This window comes from Balaenoptera physalus (genome assembly GCF_965194825.1).
Source record: "Balaenoptera physalus genome assembly, chromosome: 9".
Taxonomy (NCBI): domain Eukaryota; kingdom Metazoa; phylum Chordata; class Mammalia; order Artiodactyla; family Balaenopteridae; genus Balaenoptera; species Balaenoptera physalus.
Genome location: NC_138888.1, coordinates 18,624,244 through 18,651,066, shown reverse-complemented (window position 1 = coordinate 18,651,066; position 26,823 = coordinate 18,624,244).

The window sequence follows — 26,823 nt, the reverse complement described above, 5'->3', positions numbered from 1 at the left end:
GCTAAGAAGGCAAATGTCTTAATTGATAAAATGTTAAGAAATATTGCAGTTAATGGGGAATCTCCTCACCAGCTTTTGTAGTGGCTGAATCAGTGTACATTCCCACCAACAATGTATGAGGGTTCCCTTTTCTCCATGTCCTCTCCAACATTTGTCATTTCTTGCTTTTTTTTCTAAGGGGCATGAGGTAGTATCTCTTTGTGCTTTTGACTTGCATTTCCCCTAATAATTAGTGATGTTGAACATCTTTTCACGTGCCTGTTGGCCACCTGGATGTCTTCTTTGGAAAAATGTCTATTTGGATCCTCTGCTCATTTTTTAATCAGGTTGTTTGTTTCTGTGTTGTTGTGGAGTTGTATGAGTTCTTTAAAGGGGACAGCAGCAGGTTCAAAGACAGCATTCTTACTTGGGATGCTGCTGGCAGACAGGTAGACACTGGCACAGAAGCCAAGTCAAAGCAGGTCAGGTGCTTATACGGGCTGGCCTGGTGCCTCCATTGTTGGAACCATCACTATGCCCAACACACACCTGGTAATGGAACACTGTGTCACAGGCGGGGAGAAATCCAAGAAGAGAGAAATAGGGCACACATGCTGCACGAACTCCAGTTGCCCAAAACTTTGAAGAAGAATGCTTGTAAACGGGAAGTGAACAAGTGTACTCAGGAAACCAGATCAATGAGAGATAAACTACTGTAAAGTCTTTCTGTATTTTGACCATCTGTGACAGGAGAAACCAGTGTAGGCAATGTTTTTTTAACAGGAGAACCAGCTTGCCCCAGGGAGACATCCAGAGAAATGTTCCATTTGAACCAGTATGTTCTGTCCTATTTAAAAGATGTTTCCAGCAAATCTCTTTACCTTACTTCTCGTGTAAATAATAAAACCCAGGAGAACTGCCTGCTTTCTTCCTCTTTTCAAGCAAAGACTACTTGTAACTGCTAAGCCTGTCTCCTTTTAACTGTCAAATAGAATTAAGTTTTATTTAGCACCTTATAGCATTCAAACCACTTTCACAGACTCTGGGATGTTTCCTCCCAATAATGTCAGGAGTTATTTCTAGTTCCACTTTCTAGATTAAAAAACTGACATCCTAGTTCATTTACCTTGGACCAGAACTCAGACCAAACTTCACTTTGTCGAAGATAACCCTCTACCTCTTGGATAACTCTGGTCAAGTAAAAATCATCATAATTTAAAATTTTCAGCCGGTTTTTTTGTCAATATAGGAAAATCAGCTGATTAAATAGTTATCTCCACAGGTTAAGCACGGCTATATAGGAACCTCCGTGAAGCAAATCATGAAGAAGAGAGAAAAGAAAGATTGGAGATAAAACCTGACAAACCTACAAAGAACCAGGGCAGAAAAAGAGACAAATTGGGAGCTAAGAAACACAGGAACAAACCTTCTCAACATGAATTTGATTTGGCAGGGGGCCTCTGACCCTTTCAGATTCAATCTCTAAAGCTTTGCTTTGTATTTTTCCATTTTACTGCCTGCTCACTACCGGCCCATCTGAGTGAGTCCCTGGTGCTTGATTTTAGTGATTTACCTAAAACTGGCAATAAAAGGTGTTTATGTGCTATGTCGTTTAGAATATAAGGAACAGTCGATTATTAGAATTACTAGAGAAGAGAGTCCTGATTGCTGGAGCAGAAAGGTGCGGAATCCCTGTAGAGAGCTGCCATTTGCAACCACCCAGGCCAATGGAGCACAATTTGAGGTGAGAAAAGCAATGGGGGAGTGTTACCATGAACCTCCTGAGAAAAGTAGCACTTGCTTTGAGTTGTCGGTGAAAAATCAGGAGTGATTTTTACCACAATAAAACAACTCAAAATTGGAATAAACCTGCACAAATTCCAAGTTACATCCATGAATAGAATCAGACCATATTGCACTAACTTTTCCAGAGAGAACTAAAGAATACACAACTGGACTTTCATGGCTTAAAATTCCATCAGTACTTTGAAAATGTAGCAGAACCTACTGAACCTCAGAGAGACATCTGGGGCAGGGCGGAGCCAGGGAGCTGCCATGATTAATTCTTTAGTAAGTAGAGAATTCTACCTGAGGTCATGCTGAATGTTAAACAATGAATTCATGTTCACAGAAAAATGTGGCAAAAGTTAGCAATGGTAGATGAATTAGGGACTTTTTTAAAAGTTGGATATATGTGTCTCAATATAATCACCAATTAGAAGGTAAATGCTGATATCAATAAGATTTTAAAATCACAATGCAATACTTAAGTCAAGAGCTGACAGGTCTATCAGTTATTCAAAAACAACATTATCTAATTTGAAAACAAGCTATGGCAACGGAAATAACAAATACTAATAGAAACATCATACTTTTGTTCTTAAAATGCAATTTTCCTAATAATTTTGAAAATTTTTCATCAGAAAATAACTAACTACTACAGAAGTGAAGCAGTCAGAAGTCTGTAGGCCCAACTTCTTTACACTTGGCAGGAATCCCACCTATATTCCCTCCAAGACGTCCTATAACCCTCATCTTGGCAGCTATCTAATTGTTTGAATTATTTCTTTCTTTTTAAAAGATATATATGTCCTGCTTTGCTTAGAACACTCTCAGTATCTAAGGGCAGGAGTCATATTTTCCAAAGGATCTAGCAAAGTAATATAAATGCAGGTCTTTGTTTGAAAAATGGGTTGACTAGTAGATCTAATTGCCTTTTTGGTTTTTATAAACCACGAGAAAATGAAATTCAGATTATAAAGGAAGCAGAAGCTTTTGGATTTAGGTTGAAACATTCCTAAATTAAGATGATGTTTTTTTATCCCAAATCTGCGTGTCAGAATGACATTCTGATCTATGACCTATAATTAGAGATACTTGGAGAAACCAAAGTATGCTATGACTGCTTTTGCCATTCTTATTCATTTTCCCTAAAATATATTAAACTAGTTTTCTAATTTATCATGATGGTTATTGAGATCAACGTGATTTGTAACAGTTTCAAAGCTTCGAGTGTGTTAGGATCACAGTTCATTTACTTTTCATGCATTTATTGAGCCCCTCCCTGTTCCCTGTGTGGAAGCCTTGAGAGAACTACTATTTGCATAGCAGTTCAGAGTTTGCAAAACCCTCTCCACACATTTTCTCTTTTGACCCTCAGGGCAACCCTGAAAGGTAGGTAGGGCAGGTATCATCGGTGACCTTTTACAGGGTAGAGAAATAAAAAGAACCTATAAACAACGGAATGAGTATCCAAACCTAAGTCATCAGAACTTTTCCCACTTCATCTCTGGAAGTTTCATTTTTAAATAAATCCTTAGGATTCCAGGTGACTGAGCTCTAAGAATTCTAGGAATTTAAGATTTTAGTGTTATTACATCACAAATGTTTTGATTTGATATTCAACAGCAACATTATCACTTATTGACAGCTCACTTAGTACTTCAAGGGCCTTTTGTGCAGCTGTTTGACAACACCGCTTCATCACTTTCCCTGAGCTGTCAAACATCCTGCAAACCTATCTCTTGCCATGTACATGCATGAATGGTTGAATAGAGTCTGTGTACAAAAGCAGCTAAATAATGAAACGTGGCATACACAGAAGGCCAAAGATAACCAAACCAAATTAGACTGCATTGTTTGCAGACTGGTGACTCTGTTAATCTTAGTAGTTTTCCAACATAAATGTACAATGTAAAGGTCATTATGAATGGGAATCACACTCAGCAATCCCAGGTCACTCGACAAACTGGTTTGTTTGCATTCCTCAAAAATGATAGCTGCGTGAATGTTGTGAGTCTAGGGTGGAGTCAGCGTCTGAAAGACGGACAAGAAGGAGATTGACATGACAGAACATGTGAGGCTGGAGTGGATATTAACTCCCCAAATTCTAGTTTTCTTTTAGTGTTCTAGGACTAAAGGATAATGGTTGTTGGTTCACTCCTAGATACACGATATGCAATTTCTTCCTTGCATGATCCTCTCAAAGGCTCAAGAAATGCGAGATTCTTTCAGTAGGCTTTGGATTTCAATTCCAGCACAAAATTGTGATAGGTTTAGAACTATTATTTTTAATATTATATGACTCCTATTAAAAATAATGATTAATCATCCCATCTTCCTTGCTAGGGATTACTTTTCAATGTTAATAATTTCTACATACATTTTTATTTTAAGGTATCTAGCAAGTATTTGACACTTCTCTGATTTTCCCTTGCCATCCTCCAAATAGCACAGTTTGACTATATCAGATATGTAATATATTCAAAAGCATCTAATACGTTTTACTTGCAGGAGCTTACCACAATACTACAATATTTTTCTCTGTGTTTTTTATCTTTTGACTTACGTTTAGGGTAGGCTTATTTATTGCTGAAGCAGCAAGTCAGCTCCTAGCTCCACTGAAAATAAAATTAACATGGCACTTTACTAAGACAATGAATCATTAAAATGTGCTGCCATGAAGACACACTCAGTAGTGCTTATATTAAGTAAATAGCCAAATTACATAAAATACCGGTAATACCTAAAAATATGTTAAGCTCAGTTTTCTCCACCAAGGCTCAGGAGGTGAGGGCTGATATACTTTGGATACTCAGGGAGCTGAACACTTCAGCAGATCAATGACCAGAAGAGGAGTTGCCCCATAACTACACAAGCACAGGCTTGATGGCGTGAAGCCAGTGAGCAAACTGGGAGGACTGGCTGGACCTGAGTGTACTTGAGGTCATCCTCCCTCTGAACTCTCATAATTATTCACCTTCACTCTCTTATGATACATTGGCTTTCCACCTCCCACTGGAGTGATTGGTAAACGCATTTTGGTCTCTTACTAGATATTAGGAGCCTTCAGAGCAGGACCCATGACTGATTCATGTCCGCATTCCCACACCAAGCCCAATGTCTTGCCCCAGTATGAGATCAGTAGATACTTGTTAGCCGATTGAAGCCTCATATAAAGGTCTTGGATCTCCTCCTCCAGGGCCTCTCCTGGGTGCTCATTTTGTCGATGGGGAGTGGGAAGAATGGAGTATCTCTGGAGTGCTATGCCATTTGCAAGAACCCTTACTAATGGAAGACGCACTACCGTTAGATAAAGGTAAGCTGGGTCTACCTTTGTCCACTCTCGACTTCCCCTCTCTCTTATGAGGAGAGAGTGAGGATAACAAGTTCTCTTCTCCTGAGATCTGGGTTACTGTCTGACATCAAGAAAGCCAGGAACACTGAGTGAACAAAGGAGGATGCTGACATGTTTCCCAGAAGACTTAAATGATTAGCAGTGACTTAGGCAATATTAAGTGCAGAGCTCATTTCATTTCTATTATGAATCTACTGAAAAGAGAGTTTCATATTTTATCCATGTTGTTTCCTCATAATCATAGACACAGAGGGCCAAATTCTGGGCTTTAATGCACACTCACAGTTGCTATTAAATTAATCAGGAGCTGTGTTCATGCATTTAACAAATGCATTTGCTACCATGGAATATTTGTTGACCTGATGCTACATTTCTACATGTCTTAAATCTTATTCAAGGAGTACAAATGGTTCCAATATTAAAAAAAAAAAAAAAGAAAAAGAAAGGGAAACTAAAAACCTAAGCCCATGGTCAAGTATTTTAAAAACAAATTTACAGCTCAGTCACAGGCTAAACTGGATATCTCTTTTGTTTTGTATTCTCCTTAGGTCCTAGGTAATGTTCCTTAAATAATCCTGTTAAGAACACAGGACTTGCTGAGTCTTCTAGAAAAACTCACTCTAGTTAGGAATAGCAAGCACTTCTTCCGCCACACATCTATTTGACAGATATTGTTCACCAGCCTTTTCTGCTGAACGGTTCACTTAGAATTTTCTCATCACTTTACTCCAAGAAACCACTATTTAAAAGTTTATCTTGGTATTTAAGACAAAACCCATTTGCCACCTTTGATCAAGACCAGTTCACAGACATTTTTTGAATCAGAAACACTTGTGGAAATTCAAGAAAACTATGAACCCTCTACCCAGAAAAATGTACATAGGCAAAAAACTATTTTCCTACTATTTCAGGTAGTTTTTGGTACCCGCAAAGTTTATCTATTAATCTTCTTGACTAATCTATCCATTGATTCATGGGAATAACTTCTACTCTAGATCAGCATTTTCAGAGAAAATTCAGGAAATAATAGAAAGTCTGCATCATGAGAACAGTACTTGATTTCTCACTTTTGTCCTCAAATTCCTCTTCCCCTTCCCCCTTCCTCCTCCCCCCCCCCAAATAAATATATTTGCCTCAACATCTAAGATTATAGCAGTTTCTTTCTCTCTAAGTGGTGACTAGCCAAAGAATGAGTCAAATTCTTCAGAAGTAGGTAGGCGTATCTTAGGCTTGATATTCTCTGAGGCACCTCCCTCAGAGTGTCATCAGGCATGGAGAAAACTATGTGGGTGGACAACACAGCACGTTTGTGACCTTAGGCTGACAATTGTAAATGACCAGGTAAATACCTCTCATGGATATCAAAGATCTTATTTTTCATTGTTGTTGTTTAAAATGCTATTTAACTTTGTTTCTTTCAAAATGCAAAGTGCGTGTTATCCTAGATTCAGATTTATCATTTAAAAGTATCACAAGTGCGCTAAGAAAATTCAACTGTTTCCATCTTGAGACTTTCATAAGACCTCGGATCTTGTCCTTGATACACAGGTGCTAATTAATACATTGGTAATTTACAGGCTAAAAAGCAAGCTGAGAGTCTATAGACAAGCAGTTTGTATTAGTGTTATACTATTAGAAGGTAAACTCTGCCCAAGTGGTTCAATCAAATATTAGTGCTAATTTCTAGACCATATTGTTTCATCTCTATTAAATTTCACATGGTATGCAATACTAAGTTTTTAGGTTCATATTTAAAAATCTCAACACTGTTGTTCATGAGGTGTCCTAGAAAATATTCAGCCATCAATTATATATTCTAGTTTCCTTTTTTTGTTGTTGTTATTTTTCTTTCTCCTTCCTCATTCCCATTCTTTTTTTGAAAATTCTCTGTTCTTAGAAGATTATCTCTTTTTTCATATGGCCTTTCACCAAAGCAATACAAATGATACTGTGACAGGACAAAATTCACAATAATAACTGTGATTTCTCTCTGACCCCCAATAAGTTTCTTGTGGCCTCTTCTACCCCTTGAAAATGCCCTTCCACCCTAGTCTCTCACAGGGCATCCCTTTGCCACAAAGAAAGAAGGACACAAAAGAATCCAGAGATTCTGAAATCCAAAGACGTTTTATAATAAATTAGATTCTAGATAGGTTTTTAAACAATCCCAATGGAGAACATAGTCTTGAAAGCCAAGGTATACGTGATTTGAAAGAGATTTTTTTCATATTTCCTTTCTTCTTTTTTTTTTTTTTTTTTGAGAGTGAGAAAGGAGGGTTTATTGAATTATAAATATTTGGCTTTGAAAATCCAGGAACAAAAACTAAGTTATCAGACTAACGGCTACACAATAGAGTTGAAAACAAAGCAGAAAGGTTTAAGAGCCATTTCCCAGTCCAAAATGAGATAAAATTGGGAGGACATGGCATAAGGATAGACATACAGACCAATGGAATAGAATGAGGGGTCCAGAAATAAACCCATACAATTGATGGCCAATTGACATATGACAAGGGTGCCAATTCCATTAGAAAAACACCAAAAAACAAAAAACTGTCTCTTCAAGAAATGAAGCAAGGACAAATAAATTTTCACTTGCAAAAGAATAAAGTTGGACCTCTACTTCATACCATATACAAGTTGAATTGGATCAATGACTAAATACAAAAGCTAAAATAACACAACTTGTAAAAGAAAACATAGGTGTAAATCTTACGACCTTGGATTTGGCAAAATCTTCTTAGATATGATACCAGAAGCACAAGCAACAACAACAAAAATAGATAAACTGAACTCCATCAAAATTAAAAGAACATTTGTGCATCAAAGGACATTATCAAGAAAGTGAAAAAACAACCAACAGAATGGGAGAATATATTTTGAATCATATATCTGATAAGGATTTGATATCCAGAATATATTTTTTAAACTACTAAAACTCAACCAGAAAAAAGATAAACAACTCAATTAAAAAATGGGCAAAGGACTAAAGTCAACATTTCTCCAAAGAAGGTATACAAATGACCAATAAGCACATGAAAAGAGTTTCAACATCTTTAGTCATTAAGGAAATGAAATCAAAGCTACAAAGGGATACTACTTTATATCTACTAGGATGGCTATAATAAAAAATAAAACAGGGAGTTCCCTAGTGGTCTAGTAGTTAGGATTCAGTGCTTTCACTGCCGTGGTCCGGGTTCAATCCCTGGTCAGGGAACTGAGATCCCACAAGCCTCGCAGCGTGGCCAAAATAAAAAATAATTTAAAAATTAGAAAAAATAAAACATAAAACAAGTGTCAGCGAGGATGTGGAGATATCAAAACCATCATACACTGGTGAAGCTCCTGTGAAAAACAGTTTGGCAGTTCCTCAAAAAGCTAAACATAGAGTTATAGTTACTGTAAAACCTACCAATTCCATTCATAGGTATATGAATTGAAAATAGAGACTCAAACAGATACTTGTTTGCCAATATTCATTGCAGCATTATTCACAGTAGCCAAAAGGTGGAAACAATGCAAATGTGCATCAATAGAAGGATGGATAAATGAAATGTGGTATATATGGGCAATGAAATATTATTCAGGAATAAAAATGGATGAAGTTCTGTTACATGCTACAACATGGATGAACCTTGAAAACATTATGCTTAGTGAAATAAGCCAGACACAAAGGGACAAATATTGTTTGATTCCACTTATACAAAATATCAAGAAGAGCAAATTCATAGGGACAGAAAGTAGACCAGGAAAGTTGCCAGGAACTGGGGGAAGGGAGCCAGGGCTTAACTGGGACTCATTTCCAACTTGACCCTTGACAACTGGGACTCAGACCTGGGACCCTGACTCTGCAGAGAGGAAGGCACGGGGTGGGAGGACCAGGGGAAGCATGGGTTACCTTTCTAAAAAGGCTGCTGTTCCTCTCTTCTTTCCCCAACTCAGAGAAGTTCTCCCTACCTTCGTGTCTGAGCCATCCAGGAAAAATATCACATCAAAGGAAACCCTTCAGGAAAATAGTGCTTCTGGCTGAAGGAGGTAAGAACTTCACCCAATAGCCAGGTTCCTCATATGACACTAAACCCGGGGGCAGAAGATGATTACACAACTATGCACTGCCTCACGGGTGAGTACACACGTGGAGAAAACAGATTCTGGACAGGTAGCCCAATGCCATTTTCTTGATAAAATAATGACTAGAATGGGTTAAAGGTGAGTGCTCTTTGCAGGGTGAAAAACAATTAGCATGGAGTTAAATGTGGAGAAATAAAATTCTGTGAAAATCAAACATTTTCTTTTCATCATTTTGCTGATTGCCCTACAACCTCTTACCCATTGAATCTCTTGGCAACTTGTTTCCTCAGTGGACAGATAGATAGAGCTGAGAACATGAGTCAATTGAGTTTATAAATAGATTTTGGAACTCTAGCAAAAACAATAGTTTTGAAAGCCAAGGTGTTCTTGATTTGCAAGAATCAAGCTTTTATTCTTAAAAAAAAAAAAAAAAGAAGAAGGTTCTTAAGTGCCAAAAGCTTGGCTTCAAACATAAAGAGCCCAAATCCTGAAGGACCCATAAACAGAGATTGAAAGGAGAGCTGCCTCTTCTGTTGTTCCAAACTCCCAGAGGGAAAAGATTTCTGGGCTAGTGGAGGAGAATGTTCAGAAATGGAGAGGAAAGAAATTGTCAGCTAACTCTTGCACAGTTCTCTGAGAAAGAGGGCCACGCCCTCCCAGCCCCCGTACAAGAGCTGAGCCTAGGATGTGAAAACAACAGAAAAGCCCATTAAATTTGTTGGCATCCCAGGACAGAGAAGATATATGCCTCCCTTCCCAAAGTATAGCCTGGAGAGGCTTCAGACTTCATGAAGGAGAATGGCACCACAACAGTCAAATGGCCTCTGCTGACTAAGCCATCTAGACAAATGAGCCTAAAAGTAGGCTGGCAAAGTCGTGGGCACCTAGAATGTTTAAGGAAGACAGTTCCAGAGCCCTCAGAGAGGAAGTAGGTAAGGTTGAGAGTGGGTCTTTCAGTTTGAGAGAGGCAACTTCAGAGCACTTGAACCTGGAATTCAGGAACTGTGAATATCAGGAGCAGATGCCAAAAACCAACAAGGACCATATGACATGGGCCAAGGTAGACAGAGCATGGTCATGGAGCAGACGCCCCCTCTTCGCCAATGCTGTAGTCCTACTGTAAACCTCCTGGAACTTAAACACAATCCAGTAAGGAAAAGCAAGAAAAACCCTCACTTGACTGAGTATATGACCAGAATAGTCATTACTTTCACCAAGTTTGCCTGATGGGAACAAATCTCATTTTCTGCTATCTAATGGAAATGGCGGTTCATGAAAAAAACTCAAATTTTATGAAAAAGTTAAGTAACAAATTTTAACTTGTATTTCACAAATTCAGGTTTTTTGCCTGTGAAATTTCCACCAACTACATGTGATTTCAAATCCCAATTATATTTCGGTCCTGGGCTTACTCTCAGATTATTTTGTTCAGCATTTTGTGTATTCCCACACTTGTAATCATACTCGTAATCTCTTGGCTTACTTCCCCAAATATTCCTCTAAACATAACCATCTTGTGGTGATTTCACTCATTAAATTTTATGATATTGCTCCAAACTAAAAGAGTTCTCCAATGCTTTGCAATTGGGGGTTAGAATTTTTTTGAGTAAAGATGCTACAAGATATCTGAACAAATATGCTTTGTGGATATGCAAAAAAGAGGGCAGGGAACAGCTGGAGTACTCTTCCCCAGGCAAACTTAAGGAGAATAGTAACCATGTTTCTTTTTTTGTTGTTTTTTAAACCTTGCTGTAGTGCTTAGCACAATAAAATTGCACATTATAGATGCTCAATTAATAGCTATGTGTGGAATTGGATTGAAAGAAATAGAATTTAAATAAATTGATACAAATATGGCCTTTCACTGTTTTCTGTACTTTGTCATACAGATAGTACTTGCAGATAATTTACCTTCCCCAAGCTCATCAAATGAGTAAATGGCTAAGTCCAGAAATGTGGGGAGATAAGCTTGAATAAATGTTGATCATAACCGTGTGTTGCACGGGGTGCCTTGCTTGACTCATAATAATCTGTAAATGTCTTCTATATTCTAACTGTAGAATATTTTCTTTGCTCAGGCCTTGATCCCCTCAATTCTTGCTGAGTCTCCTGAGATGTTGTTAACCCTCAGGCATGGTCTTTGTAGAAGGTAAAAAGAACACAGCCTTTGGAACCCCTGTGTTCAAGTCCTGCTTCACTACTAGGATGACCTCCAGAAAGTTACTCAAACTCTTCGAGCTTTGGGTTCATTATTTATAAAGCAGGAATAATATTACCACCTCATTAGGTTGCTGTAGATATCAAACTAGATAAAAAAAATTTAAATGCTTAGTGCTTTCATCTGTAAAGTGCACAGCAGGGAAGACATTCAGGAGCTGGTAGCTGTTGAAGACATTATTATGTAAGAATATAAGGATTAGGTGCCGTTCTTTGAATGTCTCAGGGATGAAGGTTTTACTAGTCTACCCTTTCCTGAATATTTGTTGTGAAACAAAGGCAATTTTTTCCTCCATATATATTGTATTATATTATATATATCTATACATACTATATACTATAGCTAAAAGTGATGGATTCATATTCCAAATAATTATCTAGGTATCACCAATGTTATTCAGAAATCATTATTCATCATATCATCACCAGGCAAAGTCATTCATCTGGCACACCTCGGTCTGGCTCTGTGTGCCGTGCAAACAGATGGGTCCCTGTCCTCCAGTGGCTTCAAATGAAAACTGCTCAACACCATACTATTGCACACAGAAACAGCTGAATAAACAGTGAATGAAGAAAAAAATTTTAAGCCTAAATAAGTAGAAAGCACATTTAGCCACGTGTTAGCAACATTCAGCAAAGGGAGATAATCTTCTAAAAAGGTCACCTTATAGGACACAAAACATCTTAATGTCCCCTTAGCTGGTTAAGAAAATATACAAGGAACAAAACATGTGTGGTTTGACTCTACTGAATTCCCTTTAATCCTTATATTTCAGTTCTGAATACATTATGGGCACTCAAGAAACAAAAAGAAATATTAAAGAGTCAGGCATACTGCTATATCACTAATCATTTGGGAATGCATATTGGTTTTTGTATCTTTTTTCTGCGAAAGTGTTGAAAACTATGTAAAGCATTATACCAATATAAAGCATTATTATTTTTATTATTTCATGAAATTCCGCAATCTATATGCACATGCCAGAGGCTAAGAATCTTTTTACAATCCAGAAACAACCACAGATGCTATTATTGCCTGCTTCTTTGCATACATATCTCAGAGGTTGGCCTCATTTCTTAAATGTGGCAGCTACATAACGGCAAAGAATCTGTATAAAAAGTGAAACTTATTCAGTCTTCCAGATGTTCTTGTTACATGACACCAAACAATGGAGTGACTGACTGATTAACTGAACCTCCCCTTTGTATTTGAATTTTTGGCATTGTATATCACATATTTAAATTTAATCTAACAGTTGTAACATTAGCATTTCCATGAATTTGAACTTGTCCATATATATTGAAATAGTAGTATGTGTCGATGTCACCATTTGGTTAGATGCTTGTTGAGAGCATAAAGATCACGATCTACTGAAAAGCTGCGCTTTTCTTATTTTCTGAATAAATTGGTATGTCTCTTTTGGTTCATATCTTCACCATTTATCAGGCAATCCAAACAGAAACTGATTCATCTTAGTCACCTTTCTCCCACATATCCTGTAGTAGTTTGGGGTTCCATTTTACGATTCTGTACACATTGTCCTATTTTAAGATCTCATGATCTCTACCATAGACCTTGCTTTGGTTTTGCAGCATTTAAAAGTACAGACTCTGCAGTCAGACCAACGGGTTCAAACTTGATTCCACCACCTATTTTCTATGGAGCCTGTATAAATTTTTCATCTATAAAATGTGGTTAATAATAGGACCTACCTGTTAGCACTGCCTTAAGTAGTTAATATGTGTCAAACCCTTAGAATGTACCCAGCACAAAGTAAATACCACACAAGTATTAGCCTTCAAATTCTCCTCTTTTGTTTTCATCCTCCTCCCAAATTCAGTTATCTTTGCAAAATAAATCTGATCAAGCTTCCCAGCTTGGAAACCTGTGAAGGCTCCTTCTGTCTATAAATAACGCCATTCAAGCCTTTCACCTCTTTGCCTGAAGGTAACATTCCAGCCTTCTTCCAGCACACTCCCTGTGCTGCAGCCACAGCAGACTTTGCCATACTTTACATACCCATGTATTTCTGGTCTCCTAGCTTTGCTCACCTTACTTCCTTTAATTAAAATATGCTATCTTATTCTTTACTTAGTTCTAGTCTATGCTTCCTTCAAGACCCAGATCAAATGGCAAGTTCTTCGTGAAATCTTCCCTGAAACAACCTAAGCAGAAAGAATCATTCACATGTGAGCTCTTCCATGGGATTATCCTCCTACACTAGCGTAGGACTCAACACATTATAAGTTATTATCATTACTTTCTTATGAAAATGTTTTCACCCTTAGGTTTTTGTTCCTTGAAGACAAAGATCATGTCTTAATGGTCTTTATATCTGGATAGTCTAACATAGTGCCTGACAAATTCTAGGAGCGGAATAAGTGAGTGGGCATTTGTTGAGTGAAAAATAATCTCTCATCAGAAACTTCACTTCTCTCTTTCACAAGATTCAAGTTGAATTCTAATTCCTCAGAAAAACCCTTCCCATCTGCCTCAGCTCAAATGACTTCCCCCACTTTGAACTTCTCCACTATTTATTCTGTCATTCATCTGACATGTATAATATATTGCAGTGAGATTTCGATTCCTTTTTTTCATGTATCTGTAACTCAGATGTCAGCTAGAGCCTCTCTACGCATTAAGATCTATCTAAGTGTGTTTCAAAGCCCACTCCTGCCAGTCTTTGACACACCACAAGATTCTAGTGAATTTCCGGGGGGCTCTGATGTTCACAGTCATCTCTGGCTCTGAATCCGTGCTCGGGCGCCCTTAGCTCAGCGTGTGGAGCATCGTCCTCCCCTGTACCTGCTACTCCTATTCTACCCTTGGTCGATCCAGAAGTAGAAGTCAGCCCCTTTCCCTGATGTCTATAAGATGAAACCACCCAATGGTAAGCAGATAAACCCTACTCACATAAGATTTTGTGTAGATGATAGACTTAAGCAAAAGTTTGAAATTTATATCACAATTACAGAAATATCTAGTTGGTTGCTGTTTGACACCATACTCATTCAGAAATGTGCATGTGTGTGTGTGTGCGTGTGTGTGTATAAATATTCAACAGTCATTACTGAATCACTGGGGAGACCGAGCAGGGGTCTACATCACAACAATCCAAAAAAGGCCACACAATTAATATTAAAACCTGGGGATTCATATTGGGCGTTTCCCTGGCCATTTGACTCCAGGTAGCACCCCAGCTTCACTTCACTTCATTGGTTTCTCTCTTTCTCCTTTCATCTACCCGCTTCTGTCACCCTCAATTCCTCCCCCATCCTTCTGGAACACCTTCAAGAAACTCTAATTTTTTTCATTCTGTTTGATAGAACAATTCCATTCCGTTCAGTCCTCACTCTCAAAGTCCGCATCAGGCTACATTTGCATATGCAAATCCATCAAGATGTTCCACCAAAACAATGGTTCATCATATTGATGGAATTTATTCTCCTTAGAAAACTTGTTTTTTAACCCAAGATTTGTTTTTCCTCCTTATATATGTATGCTTTATTCTGCTAGTCCTTGAGGACTGAGTTAACCTATACCACACTTTGATCCCTCAAAATATAATATCTTTAAAATCATTCCTTCATCCATTCAATAAATATTTCTTGAGCAGTTGCTATGTACAAGGTATTATAAAATAAGCAATCACCACTCTTACCCTCAAGATGATCCTAGGAGGAGGGAGTACACACATGAACAAAGGATAACAGTGCACTGTGGGAAGTGCTGTGAGATGGACATGCAGACTCGCTTCTGTAGGACGCCAGAAAGGGAAGCCTCCTCACAGTTCTCAACTGTGTCTCCACGCCAACATTTCTGAAGACTTTCTAGTCTCCAAACAAGATCAGTAACTCTCTACAGCAGAGATTCTTACTCTCCGTGGGAGAACTCCCATTCCCCCTTGAAGAATGGAGCAGAATAGAAGTGGGGTGAGACGTGGGGTTTTCAAAAAGACCTGTAAACATCAGTGATTCTGATAAACCTGCTCAGGGAGTGTGCCCTTTGAGAATCACTGGTGTAAAATTTTAAAGATACAATTAAATTAGAACTCAATTTTTCAAAAACGCATTCATTCCATAAAATGAAGTACATTGGGCATATTTGTCTTAAGTGCCAGCAACTAGTTAATGTAACTGCATAACAATCCCTGTGCCATTTGCTTAACTCACTAGCAGAAAGGCATAAATAACTAACTGCAGATCTGTTTGTAATGGCAGTATAATGAGGCCTCCGGGGCCCTGCGCTGAAAATGACTTGAGATTTCTCTTTGAGAATATCCTTTAGTGGCTGTGAATTGGGTTTGCTTTATGCAATGCTCAGAAGGAGAAGAAAAAAGATGATTTTATAGCGATTTTTTTTCCAAGTGGGAGTACAGTCTCAGCTATTTTTAGATCATTGTTCTAAATCCCAAATACTGTTTTATTATGCTTTTTTCAAATAGAACAAGGCGTATGTTGAAATTTATTTGTTAAATCTTTTCTCAAAAATCACCAGCAATAAGCATATATTCTCCAGAGAACAATTTGCTTTCAGATTGAAATCACCTGGTAAAACCGTCCAGCTCAGTGAAACAGAAGTTTGTTTCCTTTTAGATCATGCAGATCAATGCAGAGATGAGAGAGGTAATCACAATTCAAACCCAGACTACTTTCTGACCGTTAAAAGAGGAAACAAGATACAAATAGAAAAGAGGAGGAAATTTTTCTTTGAAAGAATCTGGCAGATCTTCTGCAACTCAAGGATGCTTATCTGATGACCACTCAGGCCCTCTGCTTGGGTTTCTAACCGGTTACCTACATGTGCTGAAGAAGAACAAGCACCAAGTTAACTTTCTTAGAACATATATTTATTGACAGTTACTAATTTATGCATGCTCATTATTGTATAGCCAAAAGGAATACTTACATTTTATTACAAATATTAATAATTGCTTTAAAGTATGCAGCCCCCTGGGCTACATTATACATGGATACTGAAGTGAAGAATTGAAACAATTTTCTGAGCAGCCTAGACCATTAAAGGACTTTTATCTGCTATACCCAGCAGAAAGGAGAAGGACAAAAATGGCAGGGGGGGTGGGAATGTTATCTTGCTGTTCCCTCTGCCTGGAAAGTTCTTCCTTCCAGAAACATGCATGAGTCGCTTCCTCAAATCTTTTCCCACATGTCACCTTCTCAGTGAGGCCTTCCCCAGTAAGGCAAATGGTAATCCTCCCCTGCCTCCACTCTAGGAGCCTTCCATGATTTATTTCTCTCCATAGCTCTTACAACTTCTAAGAAGCTGAATAATGTACTTATTTATTTTGTTTGTTGTCTGTTTCTGTCCAATAGAATGTAAGCTCCAGAAAGGCAGAGATTTCAGTTTCTTTCATTTTTCTGCTCTATCTGCAGGACCCCAGTTCACGATAGGTTCAAAAATTATGTGAAGAATAAGTAACTGTGCACCAAATGTAAAATCGAAAGCTAGTGGGAAGCAGCCGCATAGCACAGGGAAATCAGCTCAGTGCTTTGTGACCACCTAGAAGGCGAGGATAGGGAGGGTGGGAAGGAGGGAGACGCAAGAGGGAGGAGATATGGGAACATATGTATATGTATAGCTGATTCACTTTGTGATACAGCAGAAACTAACACATCCTTGTAAAGCAATTATACTCCAATAAAGATGTTAAAAAAAAAAAAAGTAAGTGTACAAACTGAATGATGGGTGCCCCTTAATAGACAGAGGTCTGTCACCGTGAGGCTTGGTAGGGCTCAATTCTATGGACTTTTTCTGACTCCCTTCTGCACCCAAAAGTTTAACTACCCTATGTCTAATGACCCTTATCCATTCATTCCTATGAACTGCCCTATAGAGCACCTACCTTGACACTATACATGCTAATGCAGTAGATGAGGTTTTCAGAGAAAGTTGGCAGAGTGAAACTATCACAGATTCTCCCTCAGTACCACTAAAAAAATTTATAAACTTTAAGTAAAACAGGATGTAAAAAAATAAACCAGTAGCCATCAAACATAAGAAGAGACACAGATTTCTGCTTACTTTGTGAAAAGGCTAAGCTGAAAAGAAAAGGAGAGAGAGAGAAAGAGATTATTTCAGGAACTAGTATGGTTACTAATAGTGAATGAAAAAGAGAGAGAAGGCAAAATCATATGCATATAAAGAATACTCACAACGCAAGAAGAAGACAATAGGTGTAGAAAGTCCAAAGAAAAGAAATGTAAAAATCTACAAGTGTCTCCTCAGAATCAGAAAGAAATCTCCAGAGCTCACTATTTTGTGTCTTGTTTTTTTCAGGCTGAGAACAAAGCTGCAGAGAGAAGCCAGGCTATTCACAGTGACCTAGGGCTGATTATATCCAACAAAATATATGTATCTAGCAAAACAGAAGACCAAAAACAAAGAAAATATGAACAGAGAGACAGAAACAAGCTCCTTTGAAGGTGCAAGAGGCCCAGGGCGAAGAAGCCACAAAGAACCCCAGGTAGTGCCACCTTTTCCCAGCAGAACAGGAGGTTGGAGGTCCAGCCTCAAGTCTCGCCGTATTTTTGGTAGGAGGAATATTTGGGAAGAAGGAGGTAAAGGAGAAGGTGCAGCTTGTCACTATGCAAAGATCAGTGTCCACGATCCACCCTAAGTTGGGTACCCCCCGGCCTTGGACATGTCATCACAAGGTTGTAGTAAAACCTGTGCAGAGCTTTGAATCAAACTGGGAAGTGAAAGCAGAGACCAGGTTCACAAAACACACCTTTCCACGATCCAAATGTGCTGTCCTCCTTTCCCCTGTCTCTCCCCAAACAGATAACGAACAAAACACATTACACAGGCCCCATGACACCCTCTAAAACATATAAACGGGTTTCAGATATGATGGGAAATAAGATATCTGAGAAAGCAGAAGGTCTTGTAATACTAATGACAGCTAACATTTATTGCTTACTGTGAGGCAGGCACTAGGCACTTTATATATATTAACCTATTGAATCCAACAACAGTCCAATAAGATAGGTACTATTATTGGTACACAATCTATATTCAAAAATTCTGGAGCCAAATATGTCTTGAAATTTGTCTTTTTGTCAATAAGGGAATAAGGTATAAGTGCCCTATAAGACATAAAATTCACAGATCTTAGAGAAGCACATTGTATTCAAACATGTAAATATTTTGCAATGAAATATATGAATAGTCACACTAAGTTGGAAAAATAAATTGTGTAAATAGCTCATATCAATTCAAATCAGGCCAAGTTTTGCCATCCAAATGAGTTTGAGTCAAACCTATGAAAACATAGGATTTTCAGAGCATTTTGGATTTTGGATTCGTGGGTAAGAGACTTGGGCCTGCGGTCGTAGCCCCTGAACAGATGAGGAAGCTAAAGCAGAGCAAGGTTCAGATCATCAGTTCTCATAGGTCAAACAGGTAGAAAGTAATGGAATCTAGATACCAAAGCAGATTCCAGAGTCTAAAAGTTCAACTCCCAATTGATAGAGTTACCAGTGTGCATTCATTCACTAAGCAAGTATTTATTAAGCAACTAAAGCTATAAATTACAGGAACCAGAGACATACCAATGAACAAGGTAGACACAGTCCCCCCTCATGGTGCTTACAGTTTAGTGAGGACAATAAACAAATATGTAGTGTGCCCAGTGGTGGTAAGTGCTAAGGGTTCCCCAGTGATTACATTTCAGACCTAATCCTTCTTTGCCCCTGCTATAATTATCAGTAAACCAATTTCCCTTTGGTAATAGGGATCAGGCATCATGGCCTGTCACTTCAGTGCCTTGGAGAACCTAAAATGGCCAGGAAGCATTCTCTGTAATTTAGTAAAACCTAGTGGAAGCACCCCTCCCTTAGTCAACAGGACTCCCAACTTACCAAGACCAAGGCTGCAAAAACGAGAACCAGAAATTCTAGATTATTAGATATAATAAAAAGAAGGGTCACTCACTGCTCCACTTCTTGGTCCCCAGATTGTATATTCTGGCTATGGGGTAATGGTACAAACCTTATGAATATGAAGTATATGCTACTTTCTGTAGGACAGCACTGAAACATCACAGAGCATTGTGTTCAGGCTGAACTCATAACCCAGCATTTAGTAGGCCCGTCCACACTGTTCAGTCAAGCTGTTTTTAAATCATGAGGAAGTGGGAAGACCCCATGATTGAATTCCATGGGCCTGAGTTCATTGCCATACTTCTTTCACTATGAAATGAGATTCTTGGTTGAAGACAACGTGGTAAGGAACACGATGGTATTTTGTGGGTCCCTCAATGGTAGATGGTCGTGCCGACGTAAGAAATGTGGGAAGGGAAGGTAAATCTGTAACCAGAATGTGAATCCTGTAAGGACAGTTTCCCCCACCAAAATGGTAGGAAACCAACATATTCAACTTCCCACTGAATGGTTAACTGGTCCCCCCCTAGGAATCAAGCCATATTGGGGATCAAGTGTCAGTCTGTGCTGTGTATAGGATGGACACTCAGCAAAGCAGTAGTCAGATTAGTGTTGGTAAGGGAGAGCCTGTGTTTTTTAGCCTATGCATAACTTCCATCCCTGATGCCATACCCACTTTGTCAATGAGTCTTTTGAGCAAGCATCAGGGTGGCTGGTAAAAGAGGGTGACATCTATTGTACAGGCCATCTTGCCACCTTATTACTAAGAGAATGAACATTCATCTTCCCCAGACTTTCTTGTCATCAACCTGCCAATCCTTTCTTTCTAAAACCTTGATCGGTCATCTACCTTGTTAGCAAGCCCATGACCCAATGCAGATCCATACTTCAGGCCACGTTTCTTTCTGAGGAGAGCAGACCACCATATGTACTGTTGAAAGTTCTATCCATTAGGAAGCTCCCCTTCACCTTTGACCACAGGCACTTTTAAGTAGGTCTGTAAAAATATTTTAGCTCTCCTCTACCAGCTGGTGCCCGTATACACCAACGTGTAAACCAGACTTTCAATTTTTCCTCTTCTGCTAATTGGTCATAGGCAACACCCCATGAGGCCGTATATGTGAGCTGAAGGAAAGGTGGGGAAAGAGAAAATGATGATACCATGTGAATCTGAGCAACCTTTTAATCAGATTTACTTACGCCCTCTGGAACTGCTCAAACCCAGATCCATTTTTAAGTAATGATGGATTGCTGCCATGCAGTTTATGATATGGTAGGTCAGAAAACACCCAGACCATGATAAGTTTCTCAGGTCTTATTGTTACTTGGTATCTCATGATCAGTATTCCATCTTTTTGAGGATCCTATATCAAAACAGGAACTGGTTCTCACAGAGAGAATTTCAACAGCGTAAAAGGCAATAACCTTAAAATCCTATGGTGTGAGAGCCAATCCACAGTGATCCTCCTATTGATGCTTACTGAAGGCCATATACACATCAACAATCACTAGGTCCAAATGGTAAGGAAGCTTCCACCACAGCTTGAACTTTCTATAGAGCTCTCCTTAGGTCTCCACTCAAAAACAGCAGTCTTATGAGCAAGCCAGTAAATGAATCAGAGTAACATACAGAAAGGTAGTACATAGTGCCTCTAAAATCCAAAGAGTCCCACCAAAAATTATTTTGTTGTCTGCAGTTCAAGGTGTAATAATTTGCCTTTCACTTTAGAAGGAGTATCCGGTTAGACTTCAAACCATTGGAATTCTAGCAACATGCAGACCCTTGAATTTTCACAGGGTTTATCTTCCACCCACAGACACGCTAAGGTGTTTATGTCATTTGCTATTTTTTGCTCACCAGATCTGATTATCAGAATGTCATCAATGTAATTGGTTCCTGTAATGTTCTATGGGACATCAAGATGATCAAAGTGCCTCTAGTACATTACAACCAAAAGTAAATGAGTTAACACAGTCCATTAGAAGTATACTCTAGACCTTCCCATAGAAATTAAAATTGCTTCTGCTTTTACTATTGGATATAGGAATTTTTTCTGATAGGTCTGTAGCAGCAAACCAGGGGCAGGAACTGTGCTGATTTGCTCCGAGAAATAGACCACATCTGAATAGCAACTACAGTGGTATCACTATTGAAGCTCATGATAACTCATTGTCATTCTTCAAGATCCATCTAGCTTTTGGACCAACCACACAAGTAAGTGGAAATCTGTCCCTAGTCTCCACAATTACTCCAAAGGAGATGGCACTGCTCTTGGTATGCTATTTTGGCCTGGTGAGGGTAGTTGGAGTGGGGAGGAAAACTAAGTTAAATAATATGATGAAAATGCAATCAGCCAAATTTGAAATAAGAAAAATTCTACAAGACTAATGACCCAGTTTCTTCACCAAATATCATGAAAAGTAGGGAGAAGAAACTGTTACAGATAAAAGAGGTGTGAGATATATCAACTAAGTACAAGTATGGAATTTATTTAGGTACTAATTCAAACAAATCACCGAAGAAGCCAGTTTTTTATACAATTAAGGAAATTCAAACATGGACTGTGTAATAGATCATTTTAAAGAATTATTGTTAATTGTTTATATGTGATAAAGACATGATACTACATTAAAAAGAAAAAGTCTTTACCTATTGGAGGTATATAGTCAAGATGATGTGATGCCTGGGATCTTTTAGAAATCTCCAAGGGATGGGGGGAAAGTGTTAATGTGGTTAGGCAAAATAATAGAAGCAAAATATGGATATTTGTTGAACCTAGAGGATGAGTGCATGGGGTTCATTATCACCATTCTCTCTATTTCTATATGTGTTTGAAATTTTTTCAAAATAGTAACCTGTTAAAAAATGACTCCATCTATCTCTCCTCCATAAGCCCCTACACTGACTGGTAGGTCACAATGGCGTATTGGGTACTTAGTGACCAGCCTCAACCCAGGGTCAGTATTTTATAACATATGAATGGTCTGAAAAATCTCCTTTTCCCAATGTACAGTCACCCTATAAATGGCCTGTGGGAAATGCTTAGAGAAAGATTTTACAGTATACACTGGTGACTATGTTACTTCCCATAAGACACTTCTTACAGGAACCCAGCTTCCCTTCAGCCATCCCACCACCTGGCCTCTGCCTAACCAGGATCTCATTATTCCCATTAAAATTGGGATCCCAATTCAATGGTGGCGATTCCAACCATCATTTCCAGGTTATGGAGCAGAGATCAGCAAACTTTTTCTGTAAAGGGACAGATAGTGAATAGTTACAGCTGTGAGAGCCAGTCTGCCATGACTACCCATCTGGTAGCACAAAAGTCCCATAAACAAATAGGCATGGCTGTGTTCCAATAAAGCTTTATTTACGAACACTGATATTTGAATTTTACATAATTTTTATGTGACATAAAATATTATTTTTTTCAACCATTTAGAAATGTAAAAATCATTCTCAGTTTGCATACCATACAAAAACAGGTAGTGGGCCATTGGCCCTCAAGCCAAAAGTTGCCAATCCCTAGTCTAAACCCTTAGAATTCATTCTCTTACATACTCCTTGGAGTCCAGCACATCTAAAATAAGTGAAAAGCACTTGCAGTTCCTTTGATCTATTTACTGTCTCCCCCTGGAAGTGAATTTACAGTTCTCCCCTGTGCCACGTTGTGATTTAACTCTACTTTTGAGCACAGAGGCCTTCTGGGTGCTAGAAGGATAGGCATTCCCCAGCAAGGCAACTGCCTCAGGGACTATCATTGAAAGGTCTCAGTGAAAGAAAAGGGTGATTTCCTGCAACAGGGGAGGAGGGACTATCTGCAGTAGCAAAGGAGGCTCAGGGTGATTTGGAGGTTCAACTTGTGCCTGCACAAATATCCTTTTCTGAAGTCTCAGAAGATCCTTCCTTCCCAATCAATGTTCTAACCTTAGCACAAGAGACTTTCAAAGGTTGCATACTTAACTAGAGTTGTAATTCTGCAACTGAGCAATTTGATTTTAGGTCTGATCCTTATTCATGACTCCTCTGCAGCTATAGGCAATTAGGGATTCCCTTAAGGCCTCCAAAGTTCCTTTATGGACCTTTCTGGTCCTCCACTTTTGCCTTGAATTGAAGGTAAAGCAATATCCTTGTTTTTACACAAGCTGTCTGGCACAGACAGAAGCAGGTTACATTCTCTGCAATGTCTGTCATCATCATTGTCATAATATCAGGGAGTACAACAGACTGATGATCTTCCAAAGCCTTGCCCTCGATGGCTGTCCATCTTATATCACTGTGAGAATAATTGGAGTGATCACTAATGTCACAGCATGTCACCTATTGCTTGTGTCCTGTGTACCCAGGCATGGGGGTCATCCATGAATTTGCTTACTATATTAGCAACCCAGTCTGAGAATTCTATCACTAGGGCCATTCCTGGTCCTACAGACTAGATCAGTCAGGATCCTGGCAGGCAACATGGTTCACCCCAGATATTTCAAATGAAGAGACTTGAATAAAGGAACTACTTAGAAAGGCAGTCAGGGTTAAGGGAACAACAAGATCTGGTGAGAAACCTGGAGAAAAGAGCAGTGGCTTACCATTACTGCCCTCAGGACTGGAAAGGAGAGGAGAGTGTCTGGTGAGAGTTGGAGCTGGGGGGGAGTGGCCACCTTCAGAGACTGTCCTCACAAGCGGTGCAGAGGGAGAAAGCAAGAAAAAAATACCCACTTCTCCCACTCCCACCACCATCTGATTTCCTGCAAGCCTAAATTTCCATTGGCCTAATCCAGCTGGAAACCAGCCAGCCAGGGGGCCCAGATGATGCAGAGAGCAGAGGTCAGCCTCCTGGGGTACAGAAAGAGGCAGAGCAGAGCCCAGAGTGGATCTGGGGCACGTGTGCAGAGGGGCCAACAAATGGAATAAACAGTACATGTAGGTAGCCTTCTCTTAAGGAAAAGGAAACGTGAGCACAGTTACTTGCTCAAGGTCACATACGGAGTGGCAAAGCTAGAATTCAAACCTAGGAAGACCTTCAAAGGGATCTTCATACAGAACTTAAACTCTCAGCAACTGCACTATACAGCCTCAGACAGATACTACCAAATACTGGGGGAATTTAAGAATGAGAACTCACCATCTTCTTGAAAAAAAGGAAATGCTTTTTTCAAAAAAGAAATATATGAGATGACTAGAGAATCCATGACAAAGGAATTAGTAGTGAGCAATAAATAAATGTATGGGAAATAGTTACAGAGGAAAATGCTATGAATATTATCAATTTAACAAAGTAATACAAAAAAACGTGGAGTTAGTGGAAGAAGGTTGTTTAAGGACCCTAATACCTTCATCTTTTCTTTGTGGGCAATCAACAGTGACAAAGTTGATAAGTAAGAAACAAAATTATTTTCTGTTTTTGAGTATAAATACAATCATATTTTTCAAGCCTTGTACATCTTTTTATTTTTGTCCCCCTAATTTATCAAGGGTCAAAAAAGGTGAGTTAATGTTACCATCACTATATTTCTGTCCATTTGTGAACACATTTGTCCATTTCTGTCCAAATGTGTTTCTGTTACATTTCCTGTTTTTTATGCTCAATATATCTTCATGTTGGAGTAAAGGAAAATTCAAAGAAAATGTGAGCATTAAGAAAAGTATTTTTACCTGCAATGTTTATAAGGAAGTTCAGCCTTCCAGAGAACTAGGTTTCTTAAATAAAGGATGTAGCCAATATTTAAAGGATTAAACATAAAGCTATAGTTTATCCGTTCATTATTCCCATTGGTGGTAAAAGGCCATTTTCCCTCACATGATTTTCCTGAAAGAACTGCTGCACAGAAGACCTAAATAGACACTTCTCCAAAGAAGATATACAGATTGCCAACAAACACATGAAAGAATGCTCAACATCACTAATAATTAGAGAAATGCAAATCAAAACTACAATGAGGTATCACCTTGCACCAGTCAGAATGGCCATCACCAAAAAAATCTACAAACAATAAATGCTGGAGAGGGTGTGGAGAAAAGGGAACCCTCCTGCACTGTTGGTGGGAATGTAAATTGATACAGCCACTATGGAGAACTGTATGGAGGTGCCTTAAAAAACTAAAAATAGAACTACCATATGACCCAGCAATCCCACTACTGGGCATATACCCTGAGAAAACCGTAATTCAAAAAGAGACACGTACTACAATGTTCACTGCAGCACTATTTACAATAGCCAGGACATGGAAGCAACCTAAGGGTCCATTGACAGATGAATGGATAAAGAAGATGTGGCACATATATACAATGGAATATTACTAAGCCATAAAAAGGAACGAAACTGAGTTATTTGTAGTGAGGTGAATGGACCTAGAGTCTGTCATACAGAGTGAAGTAAGTCAGAAAGAGAAAAACAAATACCGTATGCTAACACATATATATATAATCAAAAAAAAAATGGTTCTGAAGAACCTAGGGGCAGGACAGGAATAAAGACGCAGACATAGAGAATGGACTTGAGGACACGGGAAGGGGAAGGGGAAGCTGGGAAGAAGTGAGAGAGTGGCATGGACATATAGACACTACCAAATGTAAAATAGATAGCTAGTGGGAAGCAGCCACATAGCACAGGGAGATCAGCTCAGTGCTTTGTGACCACCTAGAGGGGTGGGATAGGGAGGGTGGGAGGGAGACACAAGAGGGAGGAGACATGGGGATATATGTATATGTATAGCTGATTTACTTTGTTATAAAGCAGAAACTAACACACCATTGTAAAGCAATTATACTCCAATAAAGATGTTAAAATAAATAAATAAATAAAAATAAATTTAAAAAGAACTTTCATTAAAAAAAAAAAAGAACTGTTGCATATCTTCAGATGTCAGAGATAACATTGCTCTCCCCTGGAGTCAGCAACTTTTACAGGAAAGGGTCTCGAGGCTTTATTTCTGGAGGAGACTCAAGAATTCTTGTTTTGTTTTGTTTTGTTTTTTGGTTTTGTGAGTATGTGTGCATGTGGCTTATCTCAGACAGAAGGTTTTTTTCCTCGGATGGTGCTGGCCATCCGAGGAAAACCATCTCACTGTGGTGGCCTGGTCAAGCATCATTTTTGGTTTCTCATTTTGGTATTTATTGCATAGAGTTTAAAATAGTCACACCCACTTGTGGATTTTTACTCTTCATATTATTCTTAAAGTACACTTCCTTGTCTCTTTTTTTTTTAAATTATTTATTTATTTATTTATGGCTGTGTTGGGTCTTCGTTTCTGTGTGAGGGCTTTCTCTAGCTGTGGCAGGTGGGGGCCACTCCTCATCACGGTGCACGGGCCTCTCACTATCGTGGCCTCTCTTGTTGTGGAGCACAGGCTCCAGACGTGCAGGCTCAGTAATTGTGGCTCACGGGCCCAATTGCTCCGCGGCATGTGGGATCTTCCCAGACCAGGGCTCGAACCCGCGTCCCCTGCATTGGCAGGCAGATTCTCAACCACTGCACCACCAGGGAAGCCCTTCCTTGTCTCTTTTAACACTTTTATCT